The sequence below is a fragment of the Emydura macquarii genome, unplaced genomic scaffold (genome assembly GCF_026122565.2).
Source record: "Emydura macquarii macquarii isolate MOO-44397 ecotype Brisbane River unplaced genomic scaffold, CSIRO-AGI_Emac_v2 contig_2825, whole genome shotgun sequence".
Taxonomy (NCBI): domain Eukaryota; kingdom Metazoa; phylum Chordata; order Testudines; family Chelidae; genus Emydura; species Emydura macquarii.
This window is the reverse complement of record NW_027132962.1, coordinates 2244286-2270909: the sequence shown is the minus strand read 5'-3', so window position 1 is coordinate 2270909 and position 26624 is coordinate 2244286. Positions and strand designations below refer to the sequence as shown.

Genomic DNA, 26624 nt, shown 5'->3' with positions numbered 1-26624 from the left:
ATCTAGCTATGTCAATTTGTATACTGCAGCCATCCTAGACTGCATTACATCATTTTATAAAAGCAATTTCAATACATTATTAGGGCCCCCAGCCATATTAACCAAACCATATCTCCTCTGACTCCAAACAGCATTTCCCAACACTACTGCCCTATTCTCAATAGCTTTCCCAACCTAGAAAAACCAAGGCAAGCAGATCTTAGAGCGATTTAATATTTTCTCTTTGTTAACTATGTGGCCTAATGACATTATTGACTTAATTCCTTGCTTTTTATCTTTGATTTTCTGAACTAAATTATTTCCACCTGTCTCGTGCTAACGAGCCACCCATTATTCACATTTAGTGCCACATCTTAATCAACAGAAGAGATTCCTAAAAATCTCCTTCTGGGCCCTGCTTCCTGCAGAAGTGCTATTGTGTTGCCATGAATCATGTGTAGCAAAGATGTTTAAACTGTTGTTCACAGGCTACTGGTAGTATGCAGAGTACCTCTATCTAGCTATTTATTTTAGGTACTTAAGTGGCCCCATTACTGTAGCATCTGAGCAGCTCACAGCCTTTGATATACTTATCCTCACAACACGCTTGTTAGATAGGGAAGTAGATGGGGAATGGAAGCCCAGAGAAACTATGCTGGGGGTATGTCTACACTGACGGTGGCAAAGTCGCCGTCATCAGATTGACTTATCTGGATCAACTGAGCGGTCAGTGTAGACCCGCTCAATTGATCAGGAAGTCGACATACTAAAACCACCTCCTCGAGTGGCGTAGCGCTGCATCAACGGGAACTGCATTGCAGTGAAGACACCGTGCAGAAGGGAAGCACAGCAGTCGATGAGGGTTATGCAAGCTACTCTGCGTATCTTGCATAACTCCTGTCGGCTGCCGCCGAATCTCCAGGTCAGTGTAGACTAAGCCTGAGATTCACAAAGGTATTTAGGTATCTAACTCCCATTGATCTGAATAGGAGTTAGCTGCCTAAGTACCTTTGTGAAACTTACCCTAGGTGATTTGCCCAGGGTCACATAGGAGGTCTGTGGCAGAAAAGTGAATTAAAGAGGGCTTTCCTAAATCCCAGGTTAGTACCCTAACCACTGGAAAATTCTTCTTTCCTCTTGCTGGTGTTTTGCACTGAGTTGGCTTATCATATGGTGCTGCCTTTCCTTTACAATTCCAGCTACTAAAATGCCTTAAAAGACAGCTAAAAATGCATTAAATATTTTCCCCTAGACCCAGCATCATACAGTGCATGAAAAAACTGCATGACTGCAGGTGAAATCAATGTCTTAGTTTACTTAGTTTGTAATCTCTTTGGGGCAGGAACCTCCTTTTTGTTCTGTGTTTGCACAGCACCAACCACATTAGTGTCTTGCTCCACGATTAGGGTTCCTGGGCGCAACCACAATAAAATAATACATTATTAAATAATAATAATATCATAAATGTAGTACATGCAGAAAGTATTGTAACTAACCTGTAAATAGTTCCTCATTTCAGGCTCAAAGTTCCTTCCATTTGCACAGCTCAACTGATATTCCACTGTTAGCGGCACTGTTTATTCTCCAGAAATATTGAACTATGAGGTTTAGGGAAAACTTTGTTTAAAAAATAAACTCCCAGTATTTCTGGCTACCTCCTTTACTTGTGTTGTTGCTGTTTCCCTCTTTTGGGGACCTTGGGTCACACTAAGGCAATGGCAGATTGAGAGCTATGGCCAGTCAGCAAAACATTTCAAAGCATAAACTTGAAAATGTGTTTTAATGTGAATAGCTGCTGTCAATGTCAATGCCCTAATACATACTGCAGCTAGCTGACTCCCTTTTGCTTTGATGTGGTGAAACAAAGTTCAGCGGCTCTTGTATTTTTAGTGAGAATCTGAGCTGGCAGCTGAAGGAAAGTGAACAATATTCCTCAGGATAGTGGTAGAGGGAGCAGCACCGGTCCCCTCTTTCTTATTTTTTAATCTCATGGAAAAACATGAGCAGCAAAGATTGTGGAGGAAGAAAGTGCTAATGCGGTTTAAGGGGATAAAAATGTAAGTCGGGGGAACAGTGACTGCTGGAACCAACATTCACACTTCTTTGGTTTCTCTGTTCATAGAATGAGTGCATTCCTGAGTCAGATCATCCAAAAAATAGCCACAACCCTTCCACCCCCAGACTTGCTTGTGAAATACAGGGATCAATGTTTTTCATGGTGTCTTACTGAGGAGTATGACCCAGAGAACTCTACAGTAGAGCCTCGCTGGATTAGTTACTGCACATGAGAATGATCTCTACCTATCTGCTACTTTTAGAGCACTCAGCCCGGTAGGATGTGAGCCCCACCCTCCCCCTTCACTGAACCATAGGTGTTGTCATTCACCAGGAGATGTCTGTTGGAAGGAAGAGGCTATTTACTGCTACCATTAGCCATGCACTCACTCAGGTTCACATAATCCATCCAGAGCCTCTTTTGGGAAGTCCTTCCAGGCTGGCCCATTTTATCTATTCATGCTGGAGGGCAAAAGGAAGTCAAGCAAAGTAACTTGTCATATCCTTTGTGTGTGGTTAAATAGAATGGAGCAGATGTATTAATAATAAAAGATTAAGTTCTCCCCTCCTCTTCCAGAAGTAAAGAGGGAGGGCTAAATAGCTAGAACCTGTGTCCCCCTACCATATTTTCTCCTACGTGGGACCCCTTGGAAGATAATCCATCAGCGTGCTATTGAGTTGGGTTTCCATGGATCTAAATGACCTGAAACAGGAGCGATTGTAGTGGGGAGCAGGCATAGCTACTTTCCACAGCATGCTCCCTTGATGATTTCATGGATTTCAGATCAGATTTCTGATGGGGGAGTTAGTGCCACTTAAAGCAGCAATAACTCCCCCAGAATGCCTTCTTGCCGGTGGAAGTCAGTAACTCTCCAGAAGCATAATGGTGGGAAGAACAACGATAAATACAAGACAATGTTGCCTGCAGTACAGTTTTTTGCCTAGCTGGAGTTATGCAGGTAATTCCAAACGAGCGCTGATAAGACCTTTCTATCACCTCATGCCATCATGTAGTAGTCTTCTTCTGGAAAATATTTTACAGAAGACTACTTTCTTAAAAAATGATTTAGGATGCTTTATTGGTGCTTGGTTTTGTATTGGTCCAACATACAGACTTCAGAGGGAGAGAAAAAGTATAGCGCACGAACATTAGGGACTTCCAAAAATGTATTGTACATATAAGGTAATGAAGCGCAATACTGGATACTGCACAACGCAGCTGAGCTAGACGCAAATGCTCCAATCCCACTGGGAAAGTGGGGAAAGATTCCTCAGTCCTCAGTGAGAGTATGCTCTCACTCCTAGTTCATGAAATATTGGATCCTCAGCTGTCAGTAGCCGAGGACTGACTATCACTCATCCTGCATGCTGATTAATGTAATTTGGGAATATTTGGTAGGTGGGAGAATGTAACCAAGGACAGCTTTGGCCAATGGGAGCCACTTTCCTGGGCAGAGAAGTACCAGGGACCAGAATTTAAGTGGAAGTACCGGGCCTCCTTTGAGGAAGCCCTAACTTCCTGTGGATCCTGTCCAATTTAGAGATGGGCCCTGCAGCTTTTTTCCACTAGGGAATAACACTGGAGAATATGACATGCTGGGGGAATTTTCACAAGAGATTTCCTTCCCTGCAGTCCGCTTCCCCAGCTTTTAATGTAGGTTTGCTTATGTAAACAGACACATTAGAGATTGGACTGAACCAGAATAGGGCATCTGAACAGCCCCTCCCTCTTCCGACTCTGGGAAAGTTTGGATTTGAATCGGAATGTGCATCCTCACTTGTTTGACTCCATCTCTGTGTTTATATATCATATAAAATGCACACACATACAGACGGACATGACTTTCAGCGTCAAGCATTCAGACTGTCAAGGGGTCACCTTTGACAGTAAGCAAAGGATGAGAGTTTGCTTTCAAGCACATCCATCAGGGAGTAGTAAAAGGCTGTTACCTGCTGAAGAAGCATCATGTTTTATTCAACCATCTCCCAGTAAAAACATTTCTGGATTTTTAGACCAACGGATTGCTTTTTATTTATAGTTCACCTTCTGAGTGGGTCCCTCCATGAGGATAGCAGTTCTCAGTGAATAAATTTTATATATATCTTTTATCTAACCCCCTGAAGCCATGTAATCCATAGATAAGTGAGATCATGGTTGATGCAACTGTATTTAAAGGTAGTTTAAAGTTTTTCCCCATTCTTTGGCTGATTGTTGGGACCTTTATGGAGGGTAGGGAATTCATAAGCAAAACTAAAATTATTTTGGAATTAAATAAATCAAGAAAATGTTATTTAAAGTGAAAGACTTAAAGAACAATTTTGAGACCTGATAGATACTGCAAAGTTTCCCAGCTAAGTCTGTGGAGACATCAGAACAATCTATTTTGAGCATACAGCACAAGTTGCTTTGGTCAGCCTTATTTAATTAGCATGTTGAGAGTCAGTTCCTGAATGCATTTATTAGCTAGTCGTGTGGATAAGCATTTGCAGGATCGGTGCCTAAAGGAAGACACCCATTTCTTAAGGAAACAATTTCCTCCTCCTACTTCCTGTTTTATGCTACAGCTTATGTTAATAAGCACCCTTTTGACTGGATAATACAGGGCCTCACATAAAGCCCAAAGAGGTCCATGGGAGACATTCCATTTAATTCAAACCCACAAAATACTCTGCTGTAAAATACAGGAGTGATGTATACATTTAAACCCAGTCAGTTTGTTTCTGCTTCTGTGGGATTTTAAAAAGGATGGGATATGTTATCTGTGCCTTTTATCTTATGGGGTATCTAATGGAGAGAACAATGGAATGCAGTTAATATATTTATTCATTAATATGTTTATGCAGTAAAGGCATATTAAATATAAATATAACTATCCAGTTAGATATTTCTTCTTGTGCATGTCAACCTGCATGCTTGCTTTTGAGTTACATAAAGATGTCAATACATATGGACTATTTGTGCCCTGATTTGGAAAAATGAAATATAAAAGCTAGGCATTCTTGAGCTGTATGCACAATGTTCATTGAGGCAGTACCTGTGGATTGGAGAGAGAGATTTTCCAAGGCACAAATGGTGATTCAGCACCCTTTGAACTCCCAGTAAAACTCTTTCGGAGTTAGGCAGTTAACTGTCATTTGTGCCTTGGAAAATCTTCCCATTAGAGTACAACATGCCCCAGATGTGAACATTGATTAACTTCTTTCTTTGTAACGGTGGGCACACATTTTTTTCTTCTCTGCCTTGAGTACCGACTTTAGGATAATCTCCTAGCCAATCACTGTGTAGTCAAAAAGATCTCGCTCAGGGCATTAGCTTGATTCAGTAATGATCCATATTATCAGAGCTCAAGTCATGCTGGAACATTCCAAAATGCCATTCCGGCACTTTGCTGGGGAACTGCAATGGCATTGCAGTACTTCCAGTATTGTCAATTACCAGAAGTACATCCCAGCACCTCTTCTTTTAGAATAGAAGTGTGTTCCAGCACTTCTTTTTTTAGGACTGGAGCGTTGCATGTTGTACATGTTTCTCAAAATCCAATCAATGCAAAAATGACCAAATTGCAAACTCTGGAATTTCGACATGGAAAATATATTAGGTCATATCTTGTCCGTCCTCCAGGTTTGTCAGTGTAGCTATTCTTCCTGCAGTAATTTGTCCAGCCTAGTTTTAAATTATTTAGACTTTGGGGCTTCTGTTCCTAAATGTCAGCAGAAGAATTGTGTAATGCAGAGCCAGAGTGGTGCTCATTCTCGTTGCTCTGTCACAGGGGAGTGAGGAGCTGGAAGGTGCTTCCTTACTGCCTTGGGTTGGCTGGCAATATCACAAGCAGGAAGCAACCTTCACAGATCTTCAAATGTCTCTCCTGCACAGGTGAGGAATGGGTGAAGACTAGGCTCCAGTTCTCCAATGTGCTGGCCAGCACAGCTTTACTGACATGCCAAGAGGCATAATAATAATAATAATACCTAGCTCCTATGTACCGCTTTTCATCAGTCGATCTCAAAGCACTTTACACAGGAGATCAGTATCATTATCCCAGTTTTACAGAAGGGAAAACAAAGGCACCAGGAGCTAAAATGACTTACCTACAACCACCCAGCAGGCCAGTAGCAGAGACAGAAATAGATCCTAGGTCCCTGGTGTCCCAATCTGTTATACTGTTCACTAGACCGCTGTTTCTCAGCGACTGCTCTGTGGACTGAAGCCGGCCCCTGAGATCTCTCTGACAGTTTAGGAAAGCAGCAAGCCAGTCCCTGATATCAAAAAGGTCAAGAAACACTGCACTAGACCTCACCGTAGCCCCTGTACTTTGTGCATGATATAGGGCTGGTAGAGGATATGTTCTCCCCGAAGCAGGAAGAAAACTGTGAGGCAGATTGTGACTCTGAGAGTCACAATCTGTTTCCTGATCTGCTCTTGGGCCAGTGAAACTACCTGTTGCCCCACGCATGAGGCTGTGTCAAAGCCACAGTCCAACCCTTACTAATTTGTCATCCAGTCCTGCAACCTGGTCACGCAACTAGTCTTTCCACAAACTCAAACAGTGCCCATTCCTGCCACAGTTTTCATAACTTAACAAACATTAATACAGCACCTCTGTGAGTTGGGCACTATTAATTACCCTCATTTTACAGATACGGAAATGGAAGCACTAAGATGTCAAGGTCACACAGGCAGATTGTGACAGAGCCAGTAATAAAAACCCACCAGTCCTGCATTTTAGCTACTTATCCTTCCCCTCACATACTTTGTATTCTGTCAAGGAGACATACATAAACGTGCTTCATTCAAATGTGTTTTTGTTGTTAACAGACAAATAATCAGTGATACTTTGAACTAATTTTCCATAATCATACTTGAATGCACTGTCTGACTGTTGGATGGTGATGCTAAATTTGCATGATGGGAAAATATTTCCATCTCCTATAACAAATGATTTGTGTGCTTTTTTTATGGCTTTCAAGTCTGCAGAGGTTTGGATTTTAATTCCTGATCACTGAACTGTATACACTATGTCATAAAATCATTTTTAAACCTTCCCTTTCTTCTCCCTCACATACATCTATAATAGAGAGAATAACTGAGTGTTGTTTCATAATTTTGCGGATGACATCATAACTCTGTTCTTATACATTTTTTGCAAGTGAACACTGATGCCCTTACTAAAACTCATCTATGAGATATTTAGACTACACCGTATTAAAAATGAAAAAGGGATGTCACTAAAAATTACAGCAACATGCCAAGTCACATGAAATAAACAGCCACAGAGCATAATGTGTTGAAATACATGTCAACCATTGAATTATGGTAGCCTTGGTCCTGGTCCTGGTCCTGGTCCTGGTCCTGGTCCTGATCCTGGCCAGCACTCTTGCTAATTAGCCGTGCAAAACAGTGCTAAACCTGGTGGATCCATGCCCTGGAGGAGCTCTCCTGCATTGGAAGATTAAAAACTGGCTAATTGATAGATCTCCAAAAGTGACTGTAAATGAAGAATTATCATCCTATGAGGTCGTTTCTAGTTGTATCCCACTCTGTGCTATTCAGTTATTCCCAGTGTTATTTAATATCTTTATCAATGATCTAAAAGAAAATATAAAATCATTGCTGCTACAGTTTGCAGATGACACAAATTGGTGAAATAGTAAATAATGATAAAAGGTCAGTTTTACACAGGACAGCAATTGGGATCACATGATAAGATGAGTTTATTTGAAAACCATGCATTGCACCTCTTCCTAGCCAAAGCTCAGAACCAGTACTCCATCCTCATCCCTTCTTGACCTGTCAGCCAACTTCAACACCATTGACAAAGCTCTTCTTCTTATAATCTTATCCTCCTTTGTTTTCCATGGCTCTGGTCTCTCCTCATTTTTCTCCTACTGCTCTAATCTCAGATTCAATGTATCCTTTGGAGAATACTCCTTATTTGCCCTCCAACTTTTTGTGACAATTCTAGAGGGTTCTATCCTTGGTCCCCTTTTCTTCTCCCTCTACATATGATCTCTGTGTAATCTCATCCGCAAACGCAATTCAACTACCATCTCTGTGCTGATGACTCACAAATCTGCCTCTCTATTCTATACCTGTTTTCTTTTTGTCTAAACTACAACCTCAGCCTGTCACTCTGATATCACCTCGTGGATGTCTAGTCATCAATTGAAGCTCAACATGGCTAAAACAGAGCTCTAAATCTTCCCTCTGAGCCCTCCCCATTACCTCCTTCTTGATCACCATGGAAGACACCATCATCCTGCCTGTCACTCAGCTCTGTAACCTGTGCATCATCTCGGATCTCTTTCAAGATCGTCACATCTAAGCTGTATCGAAATTTTACCAATTCTTTCTACACAACATCTCTATGATATAGCCTCCCCTATTCATTCAGAAAGCAAAATATCTCATTGAGGCTCTCATTAACTCACATCTCAACTACTGCAACATCCTTCTTTCTGGCTGTGACAAAAGCAATCCTGCTCCACTCATACGCCTTTGAGATGAGGGACCTGAGGTACAGAAGGATTAAGTGATTTGCCCAAAGTTACAGAGGAAGTCTGCGGCAGAGCAGAGAACTGAACCCAGGACTCCCAAGTGAGGACCTTTTGTGGCAAGATCATTTTTCTAGCCCATTGCTCTGGCCAAGGTCATCCTCTCTTTCCATTGTTCCATCACCTCTATTACATCAAATATAAACTACTTGTCTTCACTGTCAGGGCCCTACCTATCACTCCTCATTCAGTCTCAAGAGATCAACTCCACCCTTTGATTGGCCCATGATGTCAGCCTCCCTCATCCACTTGTACAACGCCTACCACAATGGGGTCCATGACTAGGGCTCCTGGAAGCTACGGTAATACATATTATAATAAATAATAACAATACAGCCAAATGCAAAGTTATACATCTAGGAGCCAATAACGTAGGTCACGCTTCGAGAATGAAGTACTGTATTTTGGAAAGCAGTAACTCTGAAAAGGACTTAGGCCCAGATCCTCAAAAGTATTTTGGCATATAACTCAGTGGCAATGAGATGTCTAAATACGTTTGAAGATCTGAGCCTGGGGGATCATGGAAGATAACCCACTGACCATGAGTTCCCAGTACAATGCTATGACTAACAGGGTAAATGTGATCCTTGGTTGGGTAAGTAGAGGAGTATCAGTAGGAGCAGGGTAGAGGTATTGCCTCTGAATACGCCTTTAATGAGATCATTATTGGAATAGTGTGTCCCGTTCCAGTATCCACACCTCAACATTGGTAAGAATTCACAGAAGAACTACAAGACAGACTTGAGGTATGGAAAATTTTCCTTGCACTGAGAAATTGAAGAAGCTCAATCTATTTAGTTTGTCGAAGAGAAGGCTAAGAGGCAATTTGATCATGAGCTATAAGTGTCCTCAAAAGAAGAACTTTTATAAGAGTCAAGGGCTGTTTAATCTAGCAGACAAAGGCATAACAAGGTCCAATGGCTGAAAGCTGAAGCTAGACAAATTCAGACTAGAAATAAGATGTAATTTGTTTAGGGATGGTATTTAGCCATTGAAACAACTTACCTAAGGATGTGGTGGATTCACAGTAACTTGCAGTCTCTAAATGAAGATAGGATGTCTTTCTAAAACCATGCTATAGCTCAGGCAGTTTTCATCCTGATGTGAGCATGAGTGGGTGAAATTCTATGGCCTGGCATGCAGGAAGTCAGACTAGACGATCACAACAATCCGTCTGATCTTACAATTTATGAAACGCTGGATGGGGTAGGGCTGCTGGCCTAGGAGGCGTGGCTAGGATAACCTGTGTATGTCGTAATAGCTCCTCAGGGCTGGTGGAAACTGGAGCAGATTACAATAGCCTGTGCCAGGGGAGCAGACCAGCACAAAGCAGCCCGAAGATCAGGACAGCACAAAGGTACCTTTGTGTGTCAGACCCCACCAAACCCCTTTGTGTACAGGTGAGGATCTGGCCCAGCAGAGGGCCATGTACATTCTTACGTACAAAAAGTATGTAAGACCTATATAGTCGCATCAGTTATCGATTACTTATGAACACAGGATCAGCATTGTGCTGTGCAGAACAGAAAACTCCTGTGCCACTGTCACTGCTTAACCATGTTGATTCTGGACACTTTGTGATCAGTGTGGATACCAGTGAGACACGGTACATCCAATTTGCAGATCAATAAGGTTTAATGTGCAAGGTTTTCTATAAATATACTAGTTAAATACAAAGCCTAAAATTAACTACAATATATCATTCTCACTAAGCCTGCAGAGCTAAGCAGTTACTCAGAAGGCTGTATACAGGAACGGCTTTCTTCAGGGGCCCCGCCAGGGAGTCAGTGGATCCTCTGGTCCAACCAGCAGCACCTCCTGTAGATCAGGTGTTGATAGAGCACCCCCCTTTGTCTAAGTGGTGACTTCTTATACCCATCTATAAACAGCCTTCACCTAATTATCTTTCTCATTATCATATATGCTAATTACCTACATTGGGTTTCCACCCTTAATTAACTACATTCAATTCTGACCATGATAATTGGAGTCATCAAAACAACATCTGGTGATAGGAGGGGCAGAGTAAAAGTATGCCCCGTGGCAATAAAACAGTGTACCTCCAGACGTTCAAGGATAACTTGTTCCCATCACCGTTATCTATGTGCAACTGCAAGCATACAGTATTTGTATTTTGTCTTATTATGTGCCGTGGGGGTATGCAGAAACTGAGACATCTATAAGGTTATTCAGTAGTCCTATTTATCTCTGCCAACTGGAAGTTGTCATGCTACAGGGGTCAGAATAGTGAAGCAAGCAACTGAAGCTATGCTAGGCCTGTAGGACAGAGGTCAAATAATTCAAATTGTACTGAGCCTCCAAAAATCCACACTGAGAGAAGACAGCTGCGGAGTCCAAGAGGGAGAAAAGGTAGTAGGCTCTAGGAAGTGTCAAGGGTGCTGAGACCTTCCAATTAGTAAAGCTGATTGGCTATTGAATTTTCTGGGCAGGAATGGGAGCTCAAGAGCACAGTAGAAGATAAAAAGACAGGATGGCTTGCCCCAACCTAAGGAATCATGACTAAATTTAAGATTCTGTCCCAGGTATTTTTAGTAAAAATCAGGGATAGGTCATGGGCAATAAACAAAAATTCACAGAAGCTGCAACTTGTCCCTGACTTTTACTAAAAGTACCCTGTGGGAGGAGGAAAAACAGAGCTGCTGGGGCTTCCAGCTGCTCCAGCCCATTGCTCCAGCAGGCTGGCCATCAATCAGCTGTTCAGCATCCACGGCTGGCCTTCAGTCAGCTTCTTGGTGGCCCCGGGGTTGGCTGTCGGTCAGTGGCTCTGTGGCCGCGGAGTGGCTGGTTGATCAGCTGTTTGGAGGACCCAGACCTGGCTGGTTGATCAGCTGTTTGGCAGCAGCCGGTGGCTGACAGCTGCTCCAGCCCTGTCCCGGAGGTCCCAGAAAGTCACGGAATTTGTGAGCTCTGTAACCAAATCATATCCTTAATCATTACATACCCATTACTGAGGTACAGGTTTAGAAGGCTTGTATGCAGCATCATGTGGGTCACAAGCTATTCTCTGCATGGGAAACCAGGAAGAATTGGGAGGCAAGTAGCTCCTTGTTACCTACGCACAGCCCTTCATCCAAGAAGGGATGAAAACACCTGCATCAACCACTGATTGGGTGGAGGGGTTGAAAGAACAACAATTGCCCATCAAATCAAGAATAGTATCCCCAAGAGAAAAATCGTGTCTATCTAACGGACTTACATGACCCCCCCACACACCATATTACCATTGTATTGGAACACCTAGTTTATGTATCCTAACAATACTCCTGTGAAGGTAGGGACACAATGTACAGAGGATAAAGTGCCCAAGGTGACACATGAAGTCTGTGATAGAGCAGGGAATTGAACCCTAACCACCTGATCACCCTTCCTCTCAATGTAATACCTATCAGGACCTAGCATTCCAGGGTCATAGGGTGAACAAAGGAGGCTGCATGATGAAAAGAGAGGAAAAATAGTAGGGGAGAGAGAAACAGATGGAATGAGTAGGTGAGAGAAGGAATATGGGATGATGGTAGAGACACGAACGGAGAGGGATGTGATTTGACAAGGAAAGATTTAGGGTGGCATGGAAAAGGAAGGCAAAAAAAAGGAAAGGGAGATGATGCAAGGGGAGTGAGATGTAATGGCAAAGGAAGGAGTGTGATAAAAAAAAGAAGAAAATGGAAGTGATATCCAATATGAAAGAAGAAAATATTGAAAGGAAAGATAGTGGGATACAAGAAACTTGGCAGTTGCGCTGGTGGCTGGACAGTATCATAAAAGAAAAAAAAGCATTTGGAGAGAAAGGCAACATGAAGGAAGAATGGTCTTAAGGAGAAAACAAATTTGTCTAAATAATATCTGCCTCCCTGTATGTATGGGAGATGTGAGGATTAGTTAACGTTTGCACTGTACTTTGAGGCTGAAGATAAAAAGCATTATTTGAGCGCTAAGTGTTGTTATTGAATCTTGAAAAGATTATTGACTGAAGAGAAATACACACTGAAAAAGACAGGAACAATAGTCCAAGATACACAGCAGAAGGAAGGGGAAAAGGAAAGGAAAAGGAAGAGCAAACTCAAGGGAAACAAAATTTTGGGGTCTAATACATGGCTCATCCTGGGTCTAGCTCCATTAATCTCAGTAATGCTAGGATGACTTTGACCAGTAAGTTTAAATGTTATGACTTATAGAAATATTAATGGCAAAATTCACAATGAAAAATACATACGTTTGATTTCACATATCAAGGGATAGAAGGAGATTTGAGGCCTGTTTGTTGGTGTGATTTTGGAGAGTGGGTGTAATAAAGGTGTGACACACCAGCGTACTGATATTTATTTATTGATTCACATTTTTTAGCAGAACTATAGGCACCCATCTAATACTCTGCGGACCTATCCCATAAATTGGCAATCACATCATAAACAAGATTACTGCCCTTATATGTATCGATCTCAGCCCTCACCCTCCTCAGTGGCCTTAACAAAGAGGCAAAGATGATAAGCTTTGCAGAGTGCCCGGAAGATATAACAAATCTGGCCTTTGAGAGACTTATCTTTATTTCCTGGCCCCAATCACATGACAGGACAACGATCTCTGTCACGTCAGAAGTCATGAGCACTTCTGACTCCAAATGGCTACTATTATGGCTCCTCTTTTTTCCCCTCCACTTTCTTCCTTTTGAAAATCAAATGCCACCTGAGCCTCAGTTTGCCTTTCTATCACGTATTCACTTCTGAGTTTCAACACTATCTTTCTGCCCTGGCCTGTTCATTCACTGAGGTTGTTCTGTCATTTTTTGCTTCTCTTGCTGTCTTTTCTTGTCATGGACTGGGTGGGCATGTATGACTTCTGTCAATGTCTGAGCACTATCAGTAACATTCTTATGTCCTCAAGAGGCAGAAAGCCTGGGATTTTTTAGAAGTTTTCTGTTCCTCCTGTAGCGCTTGCCCTCAGTAATGTTTACAAACTATGATCTTGGTGCAGATGGTCTAGCTATTGCTAGCCACTTCTTATCTGAAATTTAACCTCATTTGCAATGGGGGCAAGCTTTTCACAGTATTTTTTATGACTGAATTTCCTGGGATATAGTTATTTTGTAAATACTTCAGGGTTACTCGTCCTAGGCTAAAGAATCTTCTTATTTCTAGGCACTAATATTTTTTCCTCAGCCTATTGCTCTCTGAGGTGGTGATCCTAATAAAGCATTTTGAGTTGAATTGTAATATTCCAATAGTGCTAAATACTGAATTCTAGAAAACTATTTTTTCTTTTCGTGCTGCTTGTTTTGGTTTGTTTTGGTTTGTTTTGTTTTTTGGTTGGTTGGTTTTTTTGCACTGATTTTTCTGTTAACCAACCTGACTCTGCAAAGTCAGAGTTTGAGGTGGTGCACTTCAACTATCAGACTTCCCAAAATGAGCCATTCATGAATTGTGGGTCATTATCTGTTAATGAAATTCATTTGGAATCGACTGGTGAACGACCTTCGACTTACAGTGAGTTGTTATGATCACTACTTGAGTTGTTGAATAGCAGCTCAGTTTAAACGCAACAAAACTGAGCGCTAGTTCACAAATATGTCATAATCTTTTCTGTTAATGTCAGACAGATTTGTGTCAAACTTGCACCTAGAGTGCACAGGAATTTTATATGGTCTCATTGTTTCTTTTGCATTCCGTTTCCTGTGTTTATTACAGATTTCACATACACAAGAATTATCTTCAATAGTAACATTCAGACCTGGCCAAAATAGTACATTTTGGACTCAGTTTTTATACTTCTCAATATGCACAGGAGCACTGTCAAATACATTTAGCCTTTCTGACATCAGGCGGTGTGGTATTATGACATGATAGATTTTTTTTTTTTGGGTACAGAATCCAATTGTCATAGAGCAGCCCCCACTTTGAGAGCCATCCTGTAGCACAACAGGTGTGTCTGCCTCAGTTTCTCCTTAGTCCAGCCATAAAAAGAGCACTCTCTGTCCAATGCAAAGGCCCACCTCTGGCTATGATTTGTTCCTGTATAGATGCAGTAATCTACTGACCCCTCTTGATAAAACCTGAGTTTATATTCCACAGTAAAAACATTTCAAGATACAGAGATTTACCATTCCCCTTTCCAGTGACATCTCTTTCATGGCACCCATTCAGGAATCCATGAGCACTTGGTTCCCAGTTCCTGTCTGCCCTTTTTCCAGGGCACCACTATCCAAGCCTTAAAGTGACCAGTTTCATGACTTCTACACAAACATATTCCAACAACTCAGCCCTTTTCCAGCCTCCCAGCACTGGCTCTCTAGCTCAGGAAGGTCCACCGGCTTCCTGAAAATTGCTCCCTATTCCCAGGGAGGGCCTCAGAGCTTTCTTGTCATTGCAGCTTTCCCCTGTGACACACTGTACCCCCAACTGCACCCTTATGGTGTGATTGTGTAGCATTCATGTTCACCCTTATAGTGTAATTGTGTACTGTTTAATGCAAGATACGTCATGTAAGATGTTTTTGGAATGCTCATGGCATACTGAACATTATTGTTATAGTGATATGTTTGTTGCAAGGTCATGTGTGTGATTATGAGGCTTCGCTATGTAATCTTCCCAAATATATGTCTCATGGCTTGAGACAGATCTAGGCAAAACTCTACAGAGCTGAGAAGCAATTCACTAAGACTTGTACAGAGCAACCCAGCTCAGCGTCCAAGAACAAAGGACCAGCCCAGACGTCAGCAACCAAATCCACAAAGAACCACTGTGTCTCAGGACATGGAGAAAACTATGCACAGATACTGTTCATCACCTGACCTTGAAATTGAGGGGGACAAGGCCCCAGAGGGGGCGAAGGGACATGTTGAAAAGGGGGGACATTTTGGCTGTGAACACTCTCTTTTTCTTCCACTCCCATCTACAAACAACATCAAGCAACTGAAGCATTGATCACAGGGGGAGAGCCTGGTTGGAGGCAGATCAACCAGCCTATGATGACAATCATCTAAGACTGTAAGGTTGCCGAAAGTATTAAGCTTAGTTTAGAATGTGATTTGCCTTTTATTTACTTTTGAACAAATCTGCGCTGCTTTCCTCTGACTTATAATCACTTAAAATCTTTCTGTACTTAATAAATTTCTTTCTTTGTTTTATCTGATGCAGTGCATGTGGTTTGAGTGCATGTAGAGACTTAATTTAGAGTGACAAAGCTGGTACATATCAATTTATTTGATAAATTGATGAACCCATTATGAGTTTGCAATGGGCAGCACTGAACTTTGCAAGACGGAAGTTTCTAGGGTTGCATCTGGGACTGAGGGTGGTTGCTGGGGTCGTTCTATTGTACAATCCCATGAGTGGCTGGTCAGAAGCACTCGTTCACTGAATTGAGATCAGCTTGCTTGCAGGAGGCTGTGGGAAAACTAGTCAACTTCTCTCTAACTGGGTTTTAAGAGAGGGCATCTGGGCCATATAAATGGGAGTGGGAGTTCACACAGCAGGGCAGAGTGAGACGGGCTCCAAGAGTGAGGGATTGAAGTGACACAGCAATACACTAGTCCAGATTGCAGAGGGCAACATCACATCCCCTCAAGACCTCTCCCAGCCACCTGATCTCTGGCTCTCACCTGTCAATCTCCTGACTGACCCACTCTGTTGTCAAGCTCTCCCATCTTAAAACCCAATTAGGGAGAAGTTGGCTAGTCACAAATACACTGGACCAGCCATCCTGTCACACCCATCATATGCAGAAATCCTATCTGTATAGACCCATCTTTATGTTTGGAAGTACCTGAGCTTTTTCTGATGGCCATCCATCTAGAATTACTTTTTCAAGCTCTTTTAAGGTTGGGTCATTTTGCGTTCCTCATTTGAGCTTGTCAATTTTTAAAAAAATTTAGAAATGGTTAGTACTTGAGTCCTGTTTACTTCAGACCCCTGTTCCTGCAGCTCCTATGGGTATGTACTGCAGCTGTCTAATGCTTCCGCACCTGCCACATGTTACAGTGTAGGGGGACTCCTCACTGTGGTGTCTATGCAATGTCATTTGCTTCCAGGAAAATATGGAAGCAGCACAGCCACTTCCTCCCATTCCCTGCTAGGATGTATGCCATCCAGTCTATTATTGCCAAAGATTTAAGCCAAGATTTTCAAAACGGGGTGCCTGCAGTTAGGATTCTCAGTCTATATCTAGTTACCTAAATACATAGCCTGATTTTAAAAACTGCTGAATACTCAGTAGCTTCTTAGCTGCTTAACACCCCTTTTTTTAAACATTGGCCGTAGTTTTCTCCAGATACTATGTAATAGCTATGTGATGCAGAAAGTATGAAATTATTTCCTGGCTTCATGTAATGGCGTTCCACCCACCACTCTCGTGCCTCCTGCTGGTTCATCTGAGGAATCAGCTGTGCAGGTCCCAGCATCCCACGCGATTGTGTCTCACCTGTCGTTATATCTCCATCTTAGGACCCATGTCTCTCCCAAGCCCACAGCATATGCTTCATGGTACAACCCTCCAGCCATGCCACAATTTGTACTCTCCCCCTCTTCCAGGGGATTCTGCAGTCCCAGTCTAGCCACTTCCTTCAGTGGCAGCTGCAGTCCATTGTCCAGCCCTTCCCTCAGGCCTCTCAGCTGCTCCTTCTCCAGAGCTAGCCACTGCTCTGTCCACGGTGCTGACTTTCCACAGTCTGCAGGACCACCAACCTTCCCACCCTGAGCTCCTGGGATTGACTGCCGTCTGCTGTCTGCTAGTTGCCTATACAGGGCCTCCTTGGTCCTGATTGGCTGTTCCTATTGCAACCTCCCTAGGGCTTTATTAACCCTTTCCAGAATAGGGTGGGGCAAGTGACCCACCACACTCCAGTAACATGAGTTGGGTCAGGATTACCCAGAACATAGGAGCCTAGTGGTTCTATGCTCTAAGAAGGGCACAAGCCCATCTTAGCAAGTAGAATAAATCTTGTATGTGTTTTTGCAGTGGCGATGCAGGATTTTTATATAGGTTTTTGCATATGTTTGGCAGTCAACATAGAAACATATATGGGGCTCCATGGATTTAATGGATCCTTTTTTCTCCTAAATCTGGCACTGCCAATTGGAGGAAAAGGGTTGATGTTGTTGACGGAGGAAATTAATGGATGAGATGGGTTAATGCTAGCTGATGTACCAAGCCTTTGGGGACCGAGGGAATTTTGGGAAGGATTTATGGTTTTTAAATAGAAAGTAGGCATAATTCGGTAGTGCTGGCAGACCTCACTTTGAGTATTTTGAATTTTCTGAATGGTGTGGCACAGTGATATGTATCCTCAAGTTATACACAGGGTTGAATCGGTTCCTAGCTAGACAGCAGTCAATTGGTCTGTAAACAACCAGTTTCAAATGAAGGTATTATCTGGAAAAGCAAGTGCACAAGTGGCTGCAGGTCCTGCCATGAGTCAACAAGTGATTCTATCTGCCATCTGCCTACCTATGGTCTATTTAATATTTCAAATAGTTGGGCACCTCTTTCCTATCAAGTTAGTAAAGAGACAAAAAATGAGATCACAGCGACACTACAATAGTAACTGTACTGCATAAATACAAGTAAATAAAACATAACCCGCAATATATTTCTGGATTATCATAAGGTGGTGTTATAATGTGTAAGATTCAAGGGGGACTGACTTTGACCTTTCAAGAAGTGCAGTAACCGCTCTGAAATTCAGTGAGTAGAGTGTTCTATTGGCAATATGAAATGGACTGTAGACTGTACATAAAAGGGTGGAAAACAACATTACCCATAAAATTCTCAGGCCATGTAAACAAGTATATGTCAATAGTGACAGCTAAACAGGGACGGCCACACAATCTAAAGTCATTTTTAAAATGTGATTAATTACACTATTTAAAATGGAGTGTGGTAAAAGTTGTTTGCTCTCCATGTCTGCATATGCCATTAGCATGGGATTTAAGCTGTTTGGGGCAAGGACTGTCTTTTTGTTTTGTGTTTGTACAGCAGCTAGCACAACTGTGTCTCGATCCATGCCTGGGACTCCTAGGGGCTACCTAATGCAAACTCTACTAATAATACTTAACATAAGTTATGTAAATCCTGCACTTTCTAACTCCCTACTGCCAATAAGTCTTCTCTTTATTACATAGTCGTGTAAAATATATGCCAAAACATGTAGAGCTTGATCTAATTCCCGTTGAAGTACATGAGAAGCTCCCCTTGAATTCACTGGAAGTTGGAGGGAGGTCTCACTTTCACTGAACAGTTTGCTCCTAATTAGAGTGGTTGCCCTTTAAAATCTGCCCATCAAAATAACATTTTTAAAGAAGTGTCGGTGGTTCCATTTCTCACAATTTTCTGATGAGTCGCACGATTTTGGCCAGGACTGGAGCCAGTCACATGATGATGCTAGAAGCTCCAAGCCCCTAATGAGGGGGGAGAAATCTCCCCTTTGATTGGCTACTTTCCCCATGTCCCTGCCTCTCAAAAAGAGGAGCCAATCAGAGCTGCTGCAGGAGCCAGGCAGGGCTTCTCCCCTTACCCTCAAGAAACAGAAGAGTTTTTAAGATGGAGATGGGGGAAGAGGGAGCAGCCAACACCATTCTCATAGGAGGGTGAATGTGGGGGAGGGAGAAGAAAGAGCCAGGTAGCTTATGCCAGTCTCATGATTTTGGGGGGTGGGTTGTCATATGGGGTTTGAACTTTTAGGGTTGGCAGTACTGAAATGTACATCTACTCAGCCACATGAAAAACCCTTAACACTATTAACATTATTCCAATATGTAATCTTATTCCTGAAAGTATGTGAAAGACCCATTTAAACTCTTTCTTCATATTTTGCTGGCATATTTGCCATTTGTGCTCTGTGGATTAATTTTTTGTCTTTAAAACCTCAGTTAAATATTTGCTGGCATTTTTATGTTAAGTGAAGTTGTTTATTCAAGATAAATAGAAAAGCTGTAAATATATTCATGCATCAGGAAAAAAAAAACAGTACATATTCTTCGGCCAAAACTTTCCCTTACGCCTTTTTCTTTCTTGTGTTCTTTGTATATGCATATGTCATTGTCATTACTTTTGCTTTAGGGCAATATTGCCAGTAATATTTCTAAGGAGGAGGCTATTAGTTATCTGAGATTGCATGCAAATTTGAAGCAATACTACTTTTAAATAGTTATTCATCTCACAAGGGAAAAAAAATTCAAAAGTAGGTGCTTAAATTTAGACATCTAAACCCATATTTAAACAACTATAGAATTTTCTAATTGGGGTGGCTAAATCTGGATCTTGGAGCCTAACTTTAAGCACCCACATCTGAACTTTTTGGCCCTGGACAATTCTGGGGAAGTTGAAAAGGGAACGACTGAATAATTTTTATTTCACAGCAACTCATTAAAAGTGAACTAGATGGTTAAATTTAATAACGGTATTAAAGTGAAATTAGTAAGTGTGCCTAGGGCATCATAAAATCTTTTATTTGTTGTTCATCCTCAATCTTTTCCAGTGACTGTGAATGATGATTTAGTATAAAAATTCCTATTACATTTTGAGTATTAAGCAAATTATTTTACTGTACTATAAGCATGATATAATTGCTTCTTCATTTACTTTTCACAGCAACAGCATTGTCAGAGCTTCTCACTCCTTGGCTTACCTTTGTCATATTCAATTATTTTGCCCTGAGAAGTAAACACCATTGAATAACATTGAGTTCCTATAAAAAAGTTATATTCTTCCTCTAGAGGAAGAGGAGTTACAAATGGCTTGGACTGAAATGGCTTTGCACTAAAGAAACTATAATGAGATACAGCATAGCTGAAAAAGGCATGGGGGAATAATGAACACTCTCTTCCAATGTGGGTCTTAGCTCTTGTGGAGTCATGCATCACATGAACTCATTTGCCATCCCACCCCTATTGTTCACACCCTTCCCCTCTCCAGAGTGCCATCGAGCGAGTCCCCAGAGAGTCAACCGCGAAATGCATGGATGTAAAGAATCCCATAAAGCAGCATAAACCACAGAGGCTCCAGAACATCCCATGTAGCCCTATATGTATGACTGTCTGACACAACAGAAATATGCAGTATTATTGTAATGGTGTTGGACCCAGCCTATTAGAGAGATATGCTAGCTGAGGTAATATCTTTTATGGGACCAACAGAATTTTTCCATTGTATTTGGGCTTACATGGATAGACAAGCCCCCTTAGGAACTGGACCAGTGGACATAAGAGATGACATATCACTAAGGAATGGGAGGGATAAACCATGCAATAAGGTAATGACAAATTCTGAGTTCTTTTCCACTTACCTAGGAAACTTTAGAGTAAGCTAATACAGCATAACCCCTAAAATGAACCTGGATATGGAAAAATTGCATTTATAAGGTGCAGCTTAGAGAAGTGCTGAGCATCCTTAACTCCCATTGACTTCATTGAAGGTGCTGAACAGCAGCTCCCAGAGGGCACTCAGCACTTCACCCAATCCAGTTTAGAGTGAAGTAGAATGAAAGTCCCAGATTGTTCTAGTGCATGGTAATGTGCACAACTGCTTATGGTGAACATTCTCTTCCAGGGGTAGATCTGCAGCTGGTGTAAATTGAAGTCACCACATTGAATGGAGCTATCACAATTTAGACCAGCTGAGGATCTGTCTTATTGTGAGGATGCTGTAGTGCACCGTAATGGTTATTCTACTGCCACCCAGCAGCAATGTCTGCCACATGACACATTGCTAGTGCTCAGAGATTTCAATGCCGTGACTGGCTATGATTGAACTTGGTTTGAAACCATGATAGGGCCCTTTGGTTTGGGTTCCCCAAATGACAACACCACTCAGTTTTTGGTATTTTGTGCCACTGAGGTTTTGTCTTTCATAGCCATTGCTGGATGTGGATTTCAAAGAATGGATGTGCCATGAAAGAAAATGACCACATCCTCATCAGAAATCACTCCATAGTGAAATCTCAATGCGTCTTTGGCAGCGTAGTAGCCCCAGCAAACTCAGACCACAGACGGGTAGCTGCTCAGTTCTCATTGCATCTTCCAATTCCGCGCAAAACAGACGTCCATCAACAGTACAATGTCCAGCATCTTTCTGTGGATCCTGTTGAAGCTGTGAAATGCACACAGGCCATGAAGGATCTCATATGTAACTTGCAAAATGTGACCATGATATCTACCTCAACTCTGTGGTCAGTGAAGCAGATGATGGTCTAAAGCACAACAATCTGTGTCCTGCCTACAAAACTATCATGTGCATGGCTGGGAGTCATAAACAGCCTTCTAACATTCTCTCCCTGCTCATCAATTGATGAGGTCCTGACAGATGGAAAACATACTATGAAAGTGTGCTGAACCATGCACCTACTAATGGCTGTCCGGAGCTACATGACTTGGCAGACCCAGGGATGGACAGTGATCCTCCATCACTTGCGGAAGTATAAAAGGTCATCCAAAAGTTATGGAATGGATGTGCTGCTGATCCTGATGGTATTCCACCTTGGCTACTCAAGAGTGCCTTGGACCTAATGAGCACTGGCCTGCATCAATGGTTCTAAAAAGGGCAGGCATCAGGAAGAGTACCCACAGAATGCCAAGATGGTATCATATTTTCCCTGTACAAAGGTTAAAGATCTCACAGCAAGTGTGGCAACTAGAGGCCAATCTTGTTGCTATCATTTTTTGTGAAGGTCTTCATTCACATTCTGCTTGTTAGGATGCAGCCACTCATTTACAAAGATCATCATCCACTGCAAAAAGGTTTTATTGCACTTCCTCTTCAGCTTCTGGCTGAGCTGCACTGAAAATTTAATCATGGCATATATTGCTATCAAAACAGTTTTCCATTCAATTGAGCATTTTGGCTTGCACTGAAAGGAGTTAACATGCAAGATATTCTACTGAATCTGGGGTGCAATCTTCACACCAGTACTGATGCAAGAGTATATGTGTTGGTTCATGGCTTTTGATACATTTCTACACAACCTCAGGTGGGTGGCAGGGATGCATCCTTGTCCAGGCACTATTCTGTCAAGCTATTGACTGGATTTTAGGACTTGCTGTTCCACATGTCAGATTCAAGGTTGGTCAAGAAGTGTTCACCAAACAAGACTATGTCGCTGAAACAGCCTTGCTTGTGGAGAAGCCAGAGAATTTCAGCTCTGCCCTCCAAGTTTTTCAAGACGCTGTCCACACTATGGGGTTGAACATCTCCCAACACAAGGTCAAGAACCTCAGAGCTGGGCCACCAGAACTCCCAGTACAGGTGGGATCGAGACTGTGTAGACTTTGACAAGTTCATCTACATAGGCTGCAAGCAAAGGTCAAACAAGCATAGTAAACCAGATATGCTCTGATGAATAAGTCTCGCCACCTCCTGATGAAATCCATATCTTGCCCACGGCTGCAAAAATGTTTCTGTGCTGAAAGAAAGTTTAGGCTCCACCAGACCTGTGTATTGTTTGCACTGCTGTCTGGGTCAGAAGCCTGGACACACTTCCGGGCAGATTTGGAGCAGCTAGAGGCATTCCATATGCGCTATCAGCACCAAATCCTGACCATAAAATGTTTCAATTTTGTGCAAAATGCCACAACTTCACAGAGATCTGGCCAGTCACTCACTACATGCAAAAGCAGCATTGCATGCTCTTCAGCCACGTTGCCATTATGGACAAAGACACCCCAGCACATCATGCTCTCAAACTCTCCATTAACACACAAAGGGGTGCACGCTTTGACCATACCTGGAGTTGCCAGTGGGACCACCCTAGAGATTCGTGGATTCTTAGGAGTAAGCCAGATCTCTGAACTTCACTTTATGAATCCTGGTCTGACGCTGGCACAATGGTCCTCAGTAGATAATGTGCTTTTGGTGCTGCTGCTGCTGATGATGATGGTGAATTGGCACATCTGCTTATAGTGAACTTCCTCCTACAATGAGGCTTCCACATGGGGAAAATGACTTCACATTAAGAGGGACCGAATACAACATCTATTTTTAACTGTGTCTTCAGGCCTAATCCTTTGGTTTTCTTATAAGTTTTCTTTTTACAACTCTTCTACACGATTACAGTAGCAAATTTACTCCCCCTATAGCACACATAAACAGCATATTGCTGCTAGGAAATCTTGACAAGTAAGAAAAAAAAATAAACAGATTATTTTTGCCTGAATAAAACTTCTCTACCAAACAGTCAAGGACAAATGTAGATATCAGAATCTAGAATAACAAATCAGGTTTTTAGACATTCTCCTCACAGGGAGATTTATCCTCTGCAGGGATAGTTTTCTTTTCGAGAGAGTTGATTTTTTAATTTTTTCTAATATATAAAACATATGTTATTAAAGAAAAAGAAAAAAAAACAAAATTACATATTTAAAATTCTGATCTGATGCTGGAAGGTTCATCAGAACTTGAACCCAGGTTTGCAGGGCTACCAGGCAGTCAACAGCCCCACATTGCCACCCAGTCAAAGCTGTAACCTGGCTGCTCCCTGCAACCCCCAATCCACAGAGGGTGCACGCCACAGGACATTCCTCCTCAAGTGATCTGATTGGCAGTTGTCTTAGCGATCCCTGATTGGCTCCATGATCCTATATAAGGATGTGCATGGGGCCTAGGAAGTGTCCAGGCAAAAATGTGGATCCTTAGTTGTCATGACTGCCCTGCTCCTTTAATTCTGGATCCCCAGTATTGACTGTAGCTCGGACTTGGATTCCGACTCCCAATTGACCCCTGGAATACCAACATGAAACCTGATACCTGGTATTGACCCTCAACCCGATTCCTGACTCTGCCTCCCGCTTGGACACTCAGGTTGATCCTCAGTTTGACTCTTGACGCTGATACTGGCTATGACCGCTGGCTTCCATTCCTGGCTCCCAAGATCCTGTCACTAATCCTTCCTTCCTTCACCCATGATGCTGACAGATGTTAGAAAATTGATGTAAGCCTTATTTTACAGACACATCCCGCAAATTCCTATTATCAAGGTTTTAGAGAAATGTCCCCATTTACTAAATTAAACAGATTCCTATAAAACTCTTTTAGAATTATTTTGAATCAGATCTATCCTCAGTAGTTACATACAAGATAAGGATAACAGCCAGACTCAAGTCTATGCAATATGTGTTGTTTCATGGAATGTGATCTATTGCACTTCTCAGGCTTGTAATAAATAAAGAATTTACTTAATGCTTTGCCAGCAAACTTAATTTAGTCTCTCAGGTCTTTGGAAAAGTTGTAAGACTGGATGCAATTACAAATCTGGTTTAGCCATAAATGTGTGTTGAAAACAAAAACAAGATTCCTAAAATATTTCATTCTTAACATATGTTGGTCAGGGTGCTTAATATGCCACTGAAAGGTACTAAAATAACCTGAGTAGAAATAGAATGTCTATCATTTAAATGATCAAAGATTTTTCTTTTTCATGCTTGTTGTCTTACCTTGGAAGTATCAGGAATGTCACGGATGGTCTTGTCTTCCCTGGCTTTTCTAGAGAACCTGTTGGCAGTTTCAGAACATGTTCATTTTAAGCTTTAATACATTAGCTGAAGGGGTGAAGGTACTGAACCTTTAACTAAAACATGCAAAAATGCTAATTAGTTGTTGAAGTCAAATACGTGCTGTCCCGATGTATCGAATCACAGTCCACCTTAAACAGGAGGCATTTATTAAAGAAAATTACACAAATTATTGACAAGAACAAAATAAAGGATAGCATGGTCTCCTTGAGCAGCAGGGACTGCATCTGATCTGGATCTCTTTGTAGTAGACAGAGCTATCTAGTGGGTGAATTACATACTAAAAATGAGCACAGCATTATAGGAATTAACAAAACAGAAAGAAATCCACACACAAATAAAAATGTTAAACTGTGACAAGCTTTCCATGACTGGACTTATTTTTACCATGACATTGGTTGAAACCAGGCTTAATTAACCTGATGATAAAACTGAGACTGGCTCAGGGAACGTTGTCTGCATTAAGGCTCCTACTAGTGCTATCTATCAATGATTCAGCTGAACTGGTCATAGCACTTGGTAGGGGGTGGGGGATTTTTTTGTGTGTGGTGTTAATCATCTGACTGGAAAGACAGGAGGATCATCTAGGGAAACAAGAGGATGGCAATGGTAGCTCATGCTATGTACACTGACCATCTGCCATCACCCCCATGATCCTCTGGGGGTCTAGAAGTCTTATTTCACTTCAGGTAAAGATATTGCAATCTCCACTGCTGATGTTGGCATCCTCCAATGACCCCAGCTGCCTCAGTGCTCGGCTTGCAATGTGTGCTGACTTCTTGGTATTTGTTGCTTCTTGTATTTGAATTTAGCATACTATTCTGCTGTGCATTATGTGGTGTCTTCAGGCCTGTCTACACTGCCCCACCCTTTGGACTATGAGAATGTGACTAGCAGTGCACACCAGGGTGCTGTGCTGTAACACCCCGGAGTGGCTGCTGCGAGCATGAACAAAACGGTTCCTAGTTTGCGTTAATGTACTCTTCTTCAAACAGATGCTTCAGTGAATCTGTTTTTTGTTTGGTTGGGTTTTTTTCGATTCTAGGGCCGCTTACCAGCAAGGATAAAAATCAGTTTGATCTGTGCTTAGCTTGCCACTGTTTTGAAAGCCTTTTGGTGATGGAACTGTGGTTTCAAATTCTGGGGCCTCCGCAGAAAGTTTCCTATAGTGCTGTAGGCAGCACAAGTCTGAAGAGGCTGAGAAATAAATAAACAGCAATATATGATTGTTCTTCCACCGTTTTATCCTCCCACTCCCGTGATCCTTCTGGTATGGTGCAATACCACAGAGAATTCTTTCTTGCCACTAGCAGTGGATAGGAAGTCCCCTGTTAATGCTAAGATAGTAAAAGCATTATTAAATTAGATTCTGCACTTGTACCTTCCTCAGAAAGAGAGGATCTTGCAATGGCATGGGTTGGTGGGCCAATGTCAACATGGCCACAGGAGCAGCAGAGATACCATGATACCACAGAGGAGACAAACAGGGCTCAGGGACAGATGGTGGGGAATTTCCTTCCCAGGGGATTT

The 26624-nt window shown here is 42.1% G+C and overlaps 1 protein-coding gene across 2 annotated transcripts in view; it reads left to right on the top strand.

Annotated features, from left to right (window-relative positions):
• CDH6 (cadherin 6) overlaps positions 1 to 26624 on the top strand; it is a 111163-nt gene that overhangs the window by 56124 nt on the left and 28415 nt on the right. The gene's annotated exons all lie outside the window — the stretch shown is intronic.